This window comes from Triticum aestivum, chromosome 7B (genome assembly GCF_018294505.1).
Source record: "Triticum aestivum cultivar Chinese Spring chromosome 7B, IWGSC CS RefSeq v2.1, whole genome shotgun sequence".
Lineage (NCBI taxonomy): Eukaryota > Viridiplantae > Streptophyta > Magnoliopsida > Poales > Poaceae > Triticum > Triticum aestivum.
This window is the reverse complement of record NC_057813.1, coordinates 283823578-283838529: the sequence shown is the minus strand read 5'-3', so window position 1 is coordinate 283838529 and position 14952 is coordinate 283823578.

The window sequence follows — 14952 nt, the reverse complement described above, 5'->3', positions numbered from 1 at the left end:
AGGACCGCAATGGGAAGATTGTTTGCCGTACGTTGAGTTCTCGTATAAAAACGGGTTCCAGACCAGTTTAAGGATGTCACCATATGAAGCTTTGTATGGCCATAAGTGCCGCACTCCATTAAATTGGTCTCAAACCGGAGATAGCCGTATTTTCGGAACAGATCTCATGCTGGAAGCCGAAAAGCAAGTCAAGGAGATCTGAGACACATTGCAATTGGCCAAATCACGACAGAAAAGTTATTATTATGCAAAGCACCGACAGATCAGTTTTGAACCCGGAGAACATGTCTACCTTCGAGTCCTGCCTATGAAAGGAATCAATAGGTTTCAAACCTGTGGTAAATTGGCACCCAGGTTTATTGGTCCATTTCCTGTTATGAGGTGAGTAGGTGCTGTGGCATATCAGTTGGAGTTGCCCCCTGAGCTGTCAGACGTACACAACGTCTTCCACGTTTCACAACTGCGATGGTGCATCTCACCACCCGAGAAAAAGACCGATTTGGCAGAGATAGAGCTAGCAAAGGACTTGACCTATGAAGAGACACCAGTGAAAATTTTGGATCAGATGGAAAGGGTCACTCGCAGTAAATCATGAAAGTTTTACAAGGTCCAATGGATGCATCATACCCAGTCAGAATCAACCTGGGAATCTGAAGAATTTCTAAGGGCATGTTATCCAGAATTGTTTTCCCAAGCAACCGAATCTTGAGGACGAGATTCATTCTAAGTGGGGGAGGTTTGTGACAGCCTGGTTTTTGCCCTCTTTTCTTTGCTTCATTTTCAGTTGAGTTGATGTTGGATTTGGAGTTTTGGATCATTTCATTTGGACTTAACCACTTGGGTACCCCTTGATTTTCACCCAAGTGTTCCCTCTCCTCCTCACAATCATCACCTCACCCCTGGCCAACCCAACAATATTGCTTGGAATACTTTTCTTAAATGAAAAATATTCATTTTGGCCTCCAAAACCCTAGCTAACTCATTGAGCTCCAAAGCAACCCTAATTTTTCTTGCCCCAAAAATCCTGAGAAAAATGCTAATTATTCTTTGGACCCTAGGGCACCTTTCGGAGCAAAAATATTTCACCACTCTTTGGAATATTTTGGCTACATAAAATAAAGTCACTTTTGGGCTGAAATGCTAGTTTCTACAACAACTACCTTTTTACTAGCTCCATTGTAGCTGGTTTTCCCTGTGCTTATTTACCTTAGTAAGAGATAGTAAAACCCCAAAGCTCAGCCCTTCAATCCCAGTAGTTTGACGACAGTAACTCTCCAAAGTTACTATCTAGTAACTTGTCAGCAGCACCATTTTACTTCTACTTCACCTGGAACCTAACCAAACCATGGTAAAATCTCAGTTTACTAAGGACTACACGCCAGACATCTTTGTTAGTGCGTAGGGTGGCCTGATGTCACGGTCCAGATGGTGACCATGTTCGCCCGAGCGTGCTAGCATGCAATACGCGCGCTCTGCGCATCGCCAGCGCCTCTATTGAGCGCGTGCTTGCTGCTCGGCCGGCCAGAGCGTGCCATCCCTCGCCACCATCCTTGTCTCCACCTCCATAACTCCCCCCTGCCACTCGCCGACGCCGGAGCTCGCTGCAGCAAGCATGGGTATGGTCCGGCAAACAGCACAGTGCGCGTGCACTGTGTTCGTCTCTTCCCCCTTGCTCCTATGCTCGTCCCCGCCCGCGTACAGTGCATGCGTGACCTCCGTCGCCTTCTCCATCGCTCTCTGGCACCGCTCATTGCCGGGCGCCGGGGACAGGTGTCCTTCGGCGGAGGCCGAGCCCTCCTCGCCGCCCCGCCTATAAAAGTAGCCCCTCCACAGCCTCTTGGAGCACCTCAACCACTCCCACTCCCTCCTAGAGCCAATAGAATCCGCAGCCCGGCCGGGCAGGCCGCGGGCTGCCGTCCTGGAGCTGAGCTCGCCTGCGATCCCCTCCGGATCGTTCCCGCAGCTCCGACCCCTCCCAAGCCAAGGCGACCCTGCCAGGGCCTCTGCCCCTCCTCCGTGAAGCCAACCCACCTAGCTGGAGCCCCTGGAGCTGCCCCATGCCGCCGTATTCTTCAACTCCGGCAACCTCCGCCCTATGCGGCCGCTGGAGAGGTCAAATCCCTCGCCGTCCGGCCACCGTTAGCTATGCTATGGGTACGGGCAGGTGCGCAATCATCTTCTTCGTTGATCCCTCCCTCTCGTTTACCTCCAAGAAGCCTCACCGCCGGCGTGAGCTCTGGCGAAGCGCTGCCCCCTCTGTTTCCCTCTCCCCTCCCTCCGGCCTGACTAGCGGGGCTGGCTAGTCAGCCACTCATTACGCGCGCGAATCGGTATGAGTGGTGGCGCCCTGGGAGTTTACGCTTTCGATGTCACCCCCTGTTTTATTATCTCAAATCCTTTTAAATTCCAGGAAACTTCAAATGGCCATAACTTTTTATCTACAAGTCCAAATGCATTGATTCTTTTTGCTCGTGTTCTGTGTCCAAAAATCTAACAACACACAAAAGATGGGATTTTTCCTTGCTATCTAGATTTTCTGGCAACTTTCAAAATGTTTCTTTATATTTCCTTTTTGTGGTTTTGAATATTTTTAGCAGAGCCAACTTGTCTTGAGGATCACTAGGAGCTTTGTGAACCTCATCAGTACTAAGGCAAGCCACAGTAACATTTTCATCGTGCCACTTCAATATTTATGATTTTTCATACTTGAACTTATGAATATTCATGCATTTAAATTAGTTATATAAGAAATATATTCTGTTAGATGCTTGTTATGTTAAAATACTTGAACTTCAGAATGTTTGAAGTGAATTTTGTTGGCAAGATAAGCAGAACTTAGTTGCAAGTAATGAATAAATGATATGGTCATAGAGTTTGATGATTAGTATAATTATTATTTTGCATCATGAAAAATGATGAGAATGCTAGAAATGATTCTGGTATAAGTAAGGTGTGATTTTAACCAGAATAGTAGCATGAGTTGATGATGGCTCCGTAGGAGCGTGGTTGATGCAGTTATTTGCATGGTTATGTGATGCATATGTTAAGTGATGCATAGTATGGCATTATGACACCGGTTATTTTCCCATTAAGTTGAACCTGATTAATAACTCAACTTAAATATGTTGTTGACCAGGTCATGGTGCCGCTGAAATGAGTCTTTCCCAGTGCAACCACATTTGCCGGTATGGGACGGCCTTAATGCGTTTCATTGTCGTGCCTCTGGTCGGTGCGTCTATTTAAGGAAGGTTATGGACGTGTTATAGCCTGGCCCGGTAGGCAAGCATAACCTTGTGAGCCTATTGTTAAGTTAAGTTTTGGTACCGGGTCCCAGAGTGGATCGTGGCCACGACGGTGGTCGAGGTGTCTAAAGGTAGACACGGGGCCACCCAGGACTAGCCCGTTGGGGTATGAGTCAGAAGGGCCGGGAGAGTGTCATGACAATGAAATGGTTTCGTCGGAACGTTGTTGGTCCACCTGAATGGGAGTGCACGGCCATGAGTTCCGTAGTGTAGGTACAGTGTACTAACCTCTGTAGAGTGTTTTTAATCTATCGATAGCCGAGTCCACGATTACGAACATGCTCAAAAGTAGGGTACACCATGGGTCAACACTTAATAAAATATGCACACTAAGTTGTACTAAGGATGGCAGGGAGGACATCGTGTTAAGACGGGCCATGAGTTGGTCGGGTTGTGATCGCCATAAGGATCACGGGCCATGAGTTGGTCGGGTTGTGATCACCGTAAGGATCACGGGCCATGAGTTGGTCGGGTTGTGATCGCCATAAGGGTCACGGGCCACGAGTTGGTCGGGTTGTGATCGCCGTAAGGATCACGAGTGTTTTTTTGGAATTATCATGTTTGTGATCTGGTATTGATCACGTCTGGTAAGCAAGTCTGGGGAATGAGTACCAGTTGAACATAGTCACAGCAAGTTGGATATATGGTTGCATTGTTGCTTAAATGGTTAAATATCATGATATTATCTGTCATTATGTTTATGATTATTGTGAGCTTGAAAGTAAATTCAATGTACTGACCTGGCGTGTCATGCCAGATTTCAGGAATGTCTCGTTGGAAAGGAGTGCTGTCCGAGTCTAGACCGTGTCCACATCGGTGTCCCTGTGCTATGGAGTCCTGCTATGACGTTGTTCCGCTGCCGAGTAGTTGTCATGATTGAGGCCCCTTTATGTTCACTAAATAATGTACATATTGTTCAGCCGCACCGTGTGTGCCGCTTGGCCTCGCTAACTGTTGTAATATAAACTATGCTCCGCTAGCATGAATAAAGCGGTTGTTTTTCTGTACCATGTTGTTGTGTGTTGCCAGAAGACAAGGTCTCTAGGTTGGCAATGCAAGGTAAACTGGTCGCTCTGAGCCGGGGTGCCATAGTCTAAGTGACTGTGTACTTCAAATGACATATTTTGTCCCTAGCCGGAGTGTAAATCATTTGTCATGGTAGACCTTTTCGCTTCAACCTCCAGACCCGACAATTCGGAGTGTATCCGAATACCCGCTCAGTTATGTAAACCGGGGTACGCGTGGAAATCGGGCGTAGGGGTCATAAGTGCCATAACAGACAAGTACCCAACTAGTTATGTTATATTGCATGGATAGTAAGAAACATCTTCCAAGGATAATAGTTCCGTTAAGGGTTCCTTTCCCTGGGTGCACATGCATTAATGTGCATGTCCGAACTACGAACATAAACGCAGGATATGAAACATCTGGGGTGTATATTGTAAATAGGTAAGAAACATCTTTTGTTCACCGACCAAATATTCCCTTAAGAACGCTAGCTTTTGGCTTCACCAGTCTGAGGTACACGTTCGGCTGACCCGACAGTAACAATCACAGAGGTGCTCCCCTTATACCCTAGCCGAAATAACTGGAACGTCGGGTATAAACATAGGAGCCAGGCAACCTAGCTTGGATAAAACTTAAGTCATATCGATGCATATAATGGCGAAAAAGGTACATATGGAAGAGTGACACATATGTAGTGGGCATAAAGCCCGGGAGATAATTATATTAAGCTTTTGTATAAGAAGCCCCCAGGTATAATGAGCGCGCATAGAGCGTCAAGATTGTGTAGTCAAGACACACTTGAAGCCTTTGAGGCCATAAAAAAAGGAAGAAAGAAAGAAAGATAGAAAGAGGATATAACTTAAAAAAGAAAGGCGGAGGTAAGGAGACGAACACAGAGTTCGGCACTAGGCGTAGAATCTTCAGAGTTTGGCCACATTCCATGGGTTTGGCTCGAGTCGATTATCAGATGCATCACGCAGACAGTACGCTCCCCTGGTGAGAACTTTATCAATGATGAAGGGACCCTCCCACTTGGGCTTGAGCTTGTCCTTTTTAATCTCCGGTAGGCTTAGAACGAGTTCGCCAACATTATAAGTTTTGGCCCGTACTTCTCTGCTTTGATACCTTCGAGCCTGTTGCTGATAGAATGTGGAACGGGCTTTTGCGACGTCACGCTCCTCCACCAGGGCATCTAAACTGTCCTGCCGATCAAGCTCGGCTTCTCTCTCTTCGTACATGTGCACTCGAGGTGAGTCATGAATGATATCGCAGGGCAATACCGCCTCTGCGCCGTACACCATAAAAAATTGTGTGTACCCAGTAGTGCGATTCGGAGTGGTCCGCAGCCCCCATAGTACGGAGTCAAGCTCCTCGACCCAATGCGTATCTGATTCCTTCAAGGGTCGTGCTAGTCTGGGTTTGATGCCGCTCATAATAAGACCATTCGCTTGTTTGACTTGACCATTTGTTTAGGGGTGATAGACAGAGGCATAATCGAGCTTAATGCCCATGTTGCCGCACCAAGTTTTCACCTTGTCGGCTATGAAGTTGGAGCCATTATCGGTGATGATGCTGTGGGGGACACCGTAACGGTGTACGACCCCTGATATGAAGTCTATCATTGGTCCGGGTTCAACCATTTTAACTGGTTTGGCTTCTATCCGTTTGGTGAATTTATCCACCATGACCAACAAGTATTTTTCTTATGGCTTCCTCCTTTAAGGGGTCCAACCATATTGAGCCCCCAGACCGCAAAGGGCCAAGTTATGGGGATTGTTTGGAGAGAGGTAGGTGGCATATGGCTTTGATTTGCAAAAAGCTGGCAACCGACGCAATGTTGGACGAGGTCTAGTGCGTCTGCTCGGGCTGTCGACTAGTAGAAACCTGTACGGAAGGCCTTGCTGACAAGGGCCCAAGCTGCGGCGTGGTGGCCGCCGAGTCCAGCATGAATTTTGGCCAAAAGCTCCCGCCCTTCCTCTTCAGAGATGCACCTTTGGAGTACTCCGGTAGTGCTTTTCTTATAAAGCTCTCCCTCGTGAACCTTGTAGGCTTTAGAGCGTCGCACAATTCAACGTGCCTCATTTTGGTCCTCAGGGAGTTCTTGCCTATTTAGGTAGGCTAAGAAGGGTTCTGTCCACAGGGCGATGACAACCATGATCACGTGGGCCGAAGGTGTTATTTCGGTGGCGGAGCCTCCGATTATGTCAGAGTGTTCGGGATCTGGGGTTGTGGTCAGATCCGGACTAGTATTGCCGGTCTCCCCTTCCCGCACCACGGATGGCTTGAATAGCCTTTCCAAGAAGGTATTAGGTGGGACAGGGTCGCGCTTAGCGCTGATGCGGGCGAGGATATCCGCCGGTTGGTTGTTTTCTCAGACCACATGATGGAATTCGAGCCCCTCGAACCGAGCTGACATTTTGAGGACGGCATTGCGGTAAGCCGCCATTTTCGGGTCCTTGGCGTCAAAGTCTCCATTTATTTGAGATATTGCAAGGTTCGAATCCCCCTGCACCTCTAGGCGCTGAATGCCCATGGAGACTGCCATCCGAATACCGTGCAACAGAGCCTCGCGTATTCGGCTGCATTGTTGGAGTCTGTGTATATTATTTGTAGTACGTATTGGACTGTATCTCCGGTGGGGGATGTCAGGACGACACCCGCTCCCAGACCAGCCAGCATCTTAGAGCCGTCAAAATGCATGATCCAATGGAGTATGTGCCGTAATCTTTAGGGAGTTCGGCTTCTGTCCATTCGGCGACAAAGTCAGCCAGTACTTGCGACTTAATGGCTCGCCGTGGTTTATATATGATGTCAAATGAGAGGAGCTCGATGGCCCACTTAGCAATCCGGCCCGTGGCATCACGGTTATTTATTATATCGTTGAGTGGTACTTCAGAGGGCACCGTGATTGAACACTCTTGGAAGTAGTGTCATAATTTCCGAGATGCCATGAAGACCGCGTATGCTATCTTTTGATAATGTGGGTACCGTGACTTGCATTGTGTGAGGACAGTGGATACGTAGTATGCCGGCTTTTGAAGAGGGAATTTATGTCCGTCCTCCTTTGTTCGACGACGAGCACTGCACTTACAACTTGGTGCGTTGCAGCTATATATAACAGCATGGGTTCGCCGATGTTTGGTGCGGCAAGGATTGGATTGCTGGCCAGGAGGGACTTTATTTCTTCCAGTCCGGCCGTAGCCGCATCCGTACACTCGAAGTGTTAGGTGCGTCGAAGAAGGTGATAGAGGGGTAGTGCCTTTTCTCCCAATCGGGAGATAAAGCGGCTCAGGGCAGCCACGCATCTAGTTAATTTCTGGATTTTCTTGAGGTCTGTTGGGGTAGCCAACTGTGACAAAGCTCGGATTTTAGTCGGATTTGCTTCAATTCCTCTATTGGAAACTATGAAGCCCAGGAGCTTTCTGGTAGGAACTCCGAAAACACATTTTTCCGGATTGAGCTTGATGTCCGGAGATTGTCGAACGTAAGCCTCAAGTCGTCTATTAAAGATTCGACGTGTCTGGTCTTGATGACCACGTCTTCTACGTACGCCTCAACTGTTTAGCCGATTTGTTTTTCCAGGTATGTCTGAATCATGCGTTGATAGGTTGCACCGGCATTTCTGAGCCTGAAAGGCATGGTGTTAAAGCAGAAATGGCTGTATGGAGTGATGAATGTCATTGCGGCTTTATCGGACTCCGCCATCTTGATTTGATGGTATCCGGAGTATGCGTCGAGGAAGCACAATGAGTCATGTCCTGCGGTAGCGTCGATGATTTGATCAATACAGGGGAGGGGGAAGGGATCCTTCGGGCAAGCCTTATTGAGGTCCTTGAAATTGACACATAGGCGCCATGATTTGTCCTTCTTTGGTACCATCACCAGGATTGATAGCCAGTCCGAATGTTTTATTTCTCTGATGAATCAAGCCTCGAATAACTTGGCTAGCTCCTCTCCCATGGCTTGTCATTTGGGTTCTGAAAAGTGCCATAGAGTCTGCTTGACCGGTTTGTATCCCTTCAGTATGTTTAGGCTATGCTCGGCTAGCCTGCGTGGGATGCCTGGCATGTCTGAAGGGTGCCAGGTGAAGATGTCCCAATTCTCGCGCAAGAACGCCCGTAGTGCAGCATCTATTGTGGGGTTTAGCTGTGCCCCTATGGATGTTGTTTTTGTGGAGTCCGTTGGGTGGCCCTGGAATTTGACTATTTCGTCCGCTGGTTTGAAAGAGGTGGATTTGGATCGTTTGTCGAGTATCACATCGTCCCTGTCCACTGTGGAGCGCAGCGCAGTTAGTTCATTGGCTGCGAGGGCTTTGGATAATACCTCAAGGGCTAGTGCGGTGGTTTTGTTTTTGGCGCAGAGTGCTATGTCCGGATCACTGGCTAGAGTGATGATTCCATTGGGCCCGGGTATCTTGAGCTTCATGTACCCGTAATGGGGTATAGCTTGGAAGCTCGTGAATGCATCCCACCCTAAAAGGGCGTGGTATCCTCTACTGAACGGGGCCACTTGGAATGTGATTTCTTTGGACCTGTAATTATCCGACGTGCCAAATACCACATCTAGTGTGATTTTTCCCGCACATCGTGCCTCCCGACTAGGGATGATTCCTCTGAAGGTTGTGCTGCTTTGCTCAATGCGGCTCTTGTCTATTTCCATTTTGTTGAGAGTTTCCTCATAGATGAGGTTTAATCCACTGCCGCCATCCATGAGCACTTTAATAAGCCGGAAGCCGTCCACAATTGGACTAAGGTCCAAAGTGGCTGGTGCTCGGACTGTTCGGAGTTGAGGTTCGTCACTGGCATTGAAGGATATGGCCGTGTTGTTTCATGGATTTATTGCTGCAAAGTGGCAGATTTCGGCGAGGTTGCAGAGTGCTCGCTTGCGCATGTTATTTGAGGAGAAAGTCTCGAAGACTGTCAATACTGTATTGTTATTTTCTGCGGGATGATGCTCTGCGGTATCGTTGATGAGGAGCTCCTCGCTGCTCTTGGCCACCTGCCGGAGTATGCAACATGCTCTAAGGCTATGTGTTGGTATGGTATCCGGTGTGCTGTGAATTTTGCATGGCCCATTAAACCATCCCTCCAATACGGTTCCACGCCTTGTACTGGGCTTTGATTTCTTTGTAATTGGATCGGGTGACTTGCGAGAGTGCACCCTTTTAGTTCGGACGAGGGGTTTAGTGAGAGCCGGAGGATCCCAGAATTTTATTTGGGTTTTCCAGGCGCTTTTCATCGCACAGTATTTCTGTACTATGGCCACCAAGTCAGCAAAGTGTGCTATGTCACGGCGACTTATGGCGTTGAGGATTCCCTTGTCCGTGCAATTTTTGCAAAAGAATGAGATTGTGTCTTCCTCGCGACAATCCTTGACCTTGCTCATTACAAGGAGGAATCTGGCCCAGAAGTGATGTACTGTCTCTTGGGGCTCTTGTCTAATGTGGGAAAGATCGCTTGTATCTTGGTGGGTGGGTAGATTTAAGTCCAAACCGTGACCCGATCTGAGACCCAGGGGCCGAGGAGCTTCCGAGCTTGGCAGTTCGGGCTCCGAGATGTTGCCCAATTTTTCTGGCCCATTGTCCGATTCTAGGTTCGTAGCTTGGGCCATGTCCTCCCGTAGACGGGTATCTGGCTTGGAGAGCTCGGGAATCCGGACATAGTTCGTCCTCAAAATAGAGGAAGAATCACTGCATTGCTCCTCCACCACCGCTATCTGATGGGTGACCGGCGGAGAGTTAATCTCTCTTTGGTTGGGTTTAAGCCCGATCCGATCATAGTCCATAGCAACTCCCAAGGCGGCGATGCGATCCAAGAGCTCATTCAGGGAGGAGACCTCCATTGGATCCATCTGCTCGGTGGATTCCGAGCTGACGTGGATGCTTTTTCTGATGACCTGAGAAATCATCATCGGCGCGGCGGCCGAACGGGCGGTCATGACAAAGCCACCTAGTCGGAGAGTTTGGCCTACAACCAGGACTCCCCGAGAGGTGATGTTGTCCTTGATAACAAGGCGATCCATGAAGCCTTACGGTGACGGCACAGTGGAACTCTCAATGAAAGCACCAATGTCGGTGTCAAAACCTGCGAATCTCGGGTAGGCGTCCCCGAACTGTGCATCTAAGGATAATGGTAATAGGAGGCGGGGGACACAATGTTTACCAAGGTTCGGGCCCTCTCGATGGAGGTAATACCCTACTTCCTGCTTGATTGATCTTGATGATATGAGTATTACAAGAGTTGATCTACCACGAGATCGTAGAGGCTAAACCCTAGAAGCTAGCCTATGATTATGATTGTTCTTGTCCTACGGACTAAACCATCCGGTTTATATAGACACCGGCGGGGGCTAGGGTTACACCGAGTCGGTTACAGAGAAGGAAATCTACATATCTGAATAGCCAAGCTTGCCTTCCACGCAAAGGAGAGTCCCACCCGGACACGGGACAGAGTCTTCAATCTTGTATCTTCATAGTCCAACAGTCCGGCACAAGTACATAGTCCGGCAGTCCGAGGACCCCCTAATCCAGGACTCCCTCAGTGGGCACTTCGCAGATTACAACATTCAGCATACAGAGGTCGAGCCAAAAGCTCGACGCGTCTCGTGCGTAGTAGGCAGGAGTGTCTGGCGGGCCGCGAGGCTCGATGGCGGCGCTATCCAACGATGGAAGGGCGATCTCTCACTGGGTGTAGATATCCACGAGATACCATAGACTACCGGATTGGTGGATGAGGATGATCCAGTTGGCTTTCGTGCCTGCCCAGTAGTGGCCGCGCATGAAGGACAGGTGGACGGGTAGTGGTAGCATGTCGAGGGGCACCACACCAACCTCCGTAGGATCGTCAAGTCGTTGTTTGGGCCACCTGCGAGGATCGAGCGTCAGCAAGCATGGTGTCTTGAAAAGAGCCGTCCAGTGGCAGATGACTTGACGGTACAAAGACACCAAGCATGCAGCCAGACGGACGATGCTAAGCAGGTCCATACTATTATAGATCTGCTCCAAGAGAACATCGGAGAGGGAATTCCAATCACGGCTCTGCGTGTTAGTCGGGTCTGCCATAGGGTTTTTTAGGGCGTTGAGTGATTGTGGTTTTCGGTGCCTGCGAGCCAGCCGGGAAGTGGATTTGGGTAGGCGAGTGAAGAAGATGGTGTGTGTGGCCGAACAGTGAGCGGGGGGATATGGTACGCGCGAGCTACCAAGGAAGATGGCGCGGGTGGGCGAGCTGTGAGCAGGGGGAAATGGTATGCGGCCGACGATGGAGAAGAGAGGAGGAAGAAGAGTGAAAGATGGGGAAGAAAGTGCATTAAATCTCAATTCTACTAGTACTACTACCAGGATATACCATCCTTCGGAGTGTAAATAGTTACGCCGATGACATGTGGGTCTACCTCAAGAGGACCCATATGTCAGTTAATGGAGGAGAGATGTGCGTAGGCGTATTTGCGGAAGCGTGCTCCACTGGCAAACATTATGGCAGTACTGGGTAAGGCTGATTTAGTAACACCAACACACTGGTTCAGCTTATAAATTAAGTGTCCCATCTGCTTCAATGTGTATTGTCACTTCACTGTGAAGACTAGTTGAATAGTTCTCTCTGACCAACACGGGGAATAATGGATCGCGAAGAATTCCTATCTACAGTATCCTATGCCTGTACGCTCATCCTCTCCAACAAGAAGAAACATTGGCCAAGGCACCCGACGCCAATAATGTAGGAGTACTTGTACTATCTCCTTTCCGGTTTATAGGGCTCAATTCAAAAATCTCATCAACCTAGGTATTGGATGATGAGTGGTGGAATAATTTTTGTAGTTTGCAAAAACACTCAATTAATGCACTCGTTTTCCTCAAAAAATTATGTTTACCAATGCATTAATTTTTTGTCAAACTTTGACCATCTACTCCCTCCATCCAGGTGAATAAGTCATCTTTGGTTGTGCACCGTGACCAAGGAGGGATAAACAAGAGAACTTAATGTTTATTTGCTACTCCCTCCATTCCTAAATACTACCTCTTGTTCGGTTTATAGGGCTCAATTCAAAAGTCTCACTAACCGAGGTAGATGATGAGTGGTGGAATAATTTTAATGGTTTGTAAAAGCACTCAATTAATGTGCTCGTAAAGAATTGTGTTTACCAATGCATTAATTGCAATGCATGCATGCATGAAGTACATGCATTGGTCAAGTTTCTCATAATTCTTGCATTCAATGAATTAATGCACCTTGAAATCTAAGCATGTGATGGGGAACAATATAATTCAGACTTATAAAATGGGAAACCAAATTTTTTGAGATAAGCCCTATAAACCGGGAAGGAGGGAGTATAGTCTTTTTAGACATTCAAATGGAATACAACATACGGATATATGTGGACATATTTTAGAGTGTAGATTCACTCATTTTGCTCCGTACGTAGTCACTTGTTGAAATCTCTTGAAAGACAAATACTCCGTATTTGGGAACAGATGGAGGCTTTTACTCCGTATTTGGGAACAAAGGGAGTATCACCATATGGAGGGAACAGAGGAAGCTTGAAATATGAACATGTCAATGGGAGGGAGTAAAAGCCTCATGCATGTATGCATGCAACATGCAACACTCACAAGTACACATGGACACACGCAACACTCACGCACCCATGCGACACACAACACACGACACAACACACACGCTCAAGCTCAAGTGCTAAACCTACTCCCTACGTCTGTGAAAGACTGTACATTTAGATATTTACACATTGACCAGGGCATAATTAATGCCCAAAAGTAGCAGACTTATGTGTGCATGCGACCATTGAGAGAAGAAGATTAAATGAAGGTTGTTGCATGCTATAATTAAGGATAGACATGTAGCCTATAGCTAGAGCACAAGTTGGTGCATTAGTCAATCAATATCGATTTAGATTAAAGGCTAAATGCATTGGAAGTGTAGATGTACACTGTTTGTTTTTTTAGCCGATGTACACTCTTTGTTGGAAGACCGAGGGAGTACACGTGCATGCACGCACATACACAACCAGGGTGGTTCACACGCAAGGGTTGGACTCTTGTCGGGCCGGCATAAAGTTTTGTTTAACTGATTTCTTTGCTCTGCCAAGTGACAGGTGGGACCCACAAACGAGGTGACAATTTAACCAGTCAACAAAGTGCCACGTTGACTATGTGGCCGATAAGTAGGGCGCAATACGGTGCTCTATGATGAGCTAGTGATCCAATAATCACCGCAAAACTATATATAGTGACCGTAAAGAGCGTATTGATACATACGTTGACCGCCAGTGTATTTTTCTCGTTTCAAAGTAAGCCATATTAACCGGAAAGGACGCAATATGGACTAGTACTAGTATTGCTTTGATGTGTCCCGTCAACTCGCCAAACGAGGAGAAGCTTGCTTACTACGCCTCTCTCTCGCCCATGCGCGCGGTGGCTCGCAGGACGAGGAGAGGGTTTTGACTACAACGTCCTCTCCCTCTCCCTCGCCCTCGCCCTTGCGATGGACGTGCGACAGTTCAATAGGTGTCAGATTGCCAGAAGCATATTGTACTGTATTATCATCATCGTTAGACCTTCGGAAGAGGCGAAGAGCCAAGTGCAAGGTTCACACGAGTATGAACTGTTGAACCTCCCAAAGAGGCAAAGAGCCAAGCGCAAGGTTTTATAGGAGTTGTCGTCCTAGTAGGAGCATACTACAACTATAGCGAACGATGCTAGTGTATGATGCTGCCACATCACCTATATTCAAAGTTGTGCCACCTTTTTTTTCTCAAAGAGCGTGTTGGAGCCCGTGCAACAACCACACAAGTTGCACGTACACATAACACATGTACTAGTAATGAATTCTAAAGGAGAAATGCTAGTATGCCACACAAAAGTTCATCTCCAATTCATGTGATAAATTTGTGCATGACTAGTCTACTTATATTCATAGTGCTACCGTTCACAATTTACCATAATCCACTTACACGTTATAGATGGTCTACATGCCCTCCTCCAGGTTCCAGTCGCAGGTGTTCTTCAGGGATGACATGATCCATAGAGATGGGCAACAGGAATCATTGTCGCAGCTTTATAGTCTTCTTCCACATGATGGAGACTCATCCAAGATGAAGCGGCATAAATCAGGGATAGCGTGTCCCAGCATGTCGTTCATCCGGCGGTGCGCACTGAAGACACAACCATGCTTCATGAACGGCAGGCCTTCGGTGTCGTGCACGGAAGGTGGCATCCTCTTCACAATAGGGTAGATGTCCCCAATGAACAGCGAGTACTCTCCAAGAGTGTTCCTCGGCACCCACATAGCATCACAGGGGTCGAACTCGGTGCTGTTCATCTGGTACACACGACATCTCAGATCTGAACACATGGTGACGTACATAGTCAAGGTCCATGCATAATAATGGTGTGCTCAAATATGGCGGTCAGTAATACTGTGCAGCAAATAGTACTACTCCAGTATAGAGGAAGTAAAATAACCGACTTATTATATATAGCCACTCTTGGCTACATGGATGAGATAGTAAGACATGGAAAAACAAAAATGGTGGCAGCTAGTGGGTTCAAGTCTTCAAGGGCCTAGCTAGCTATACGCGTCCTCCAAGGTAAAAAGTACTCGTACTAGTACTAGTAAGTAGTACAACAATG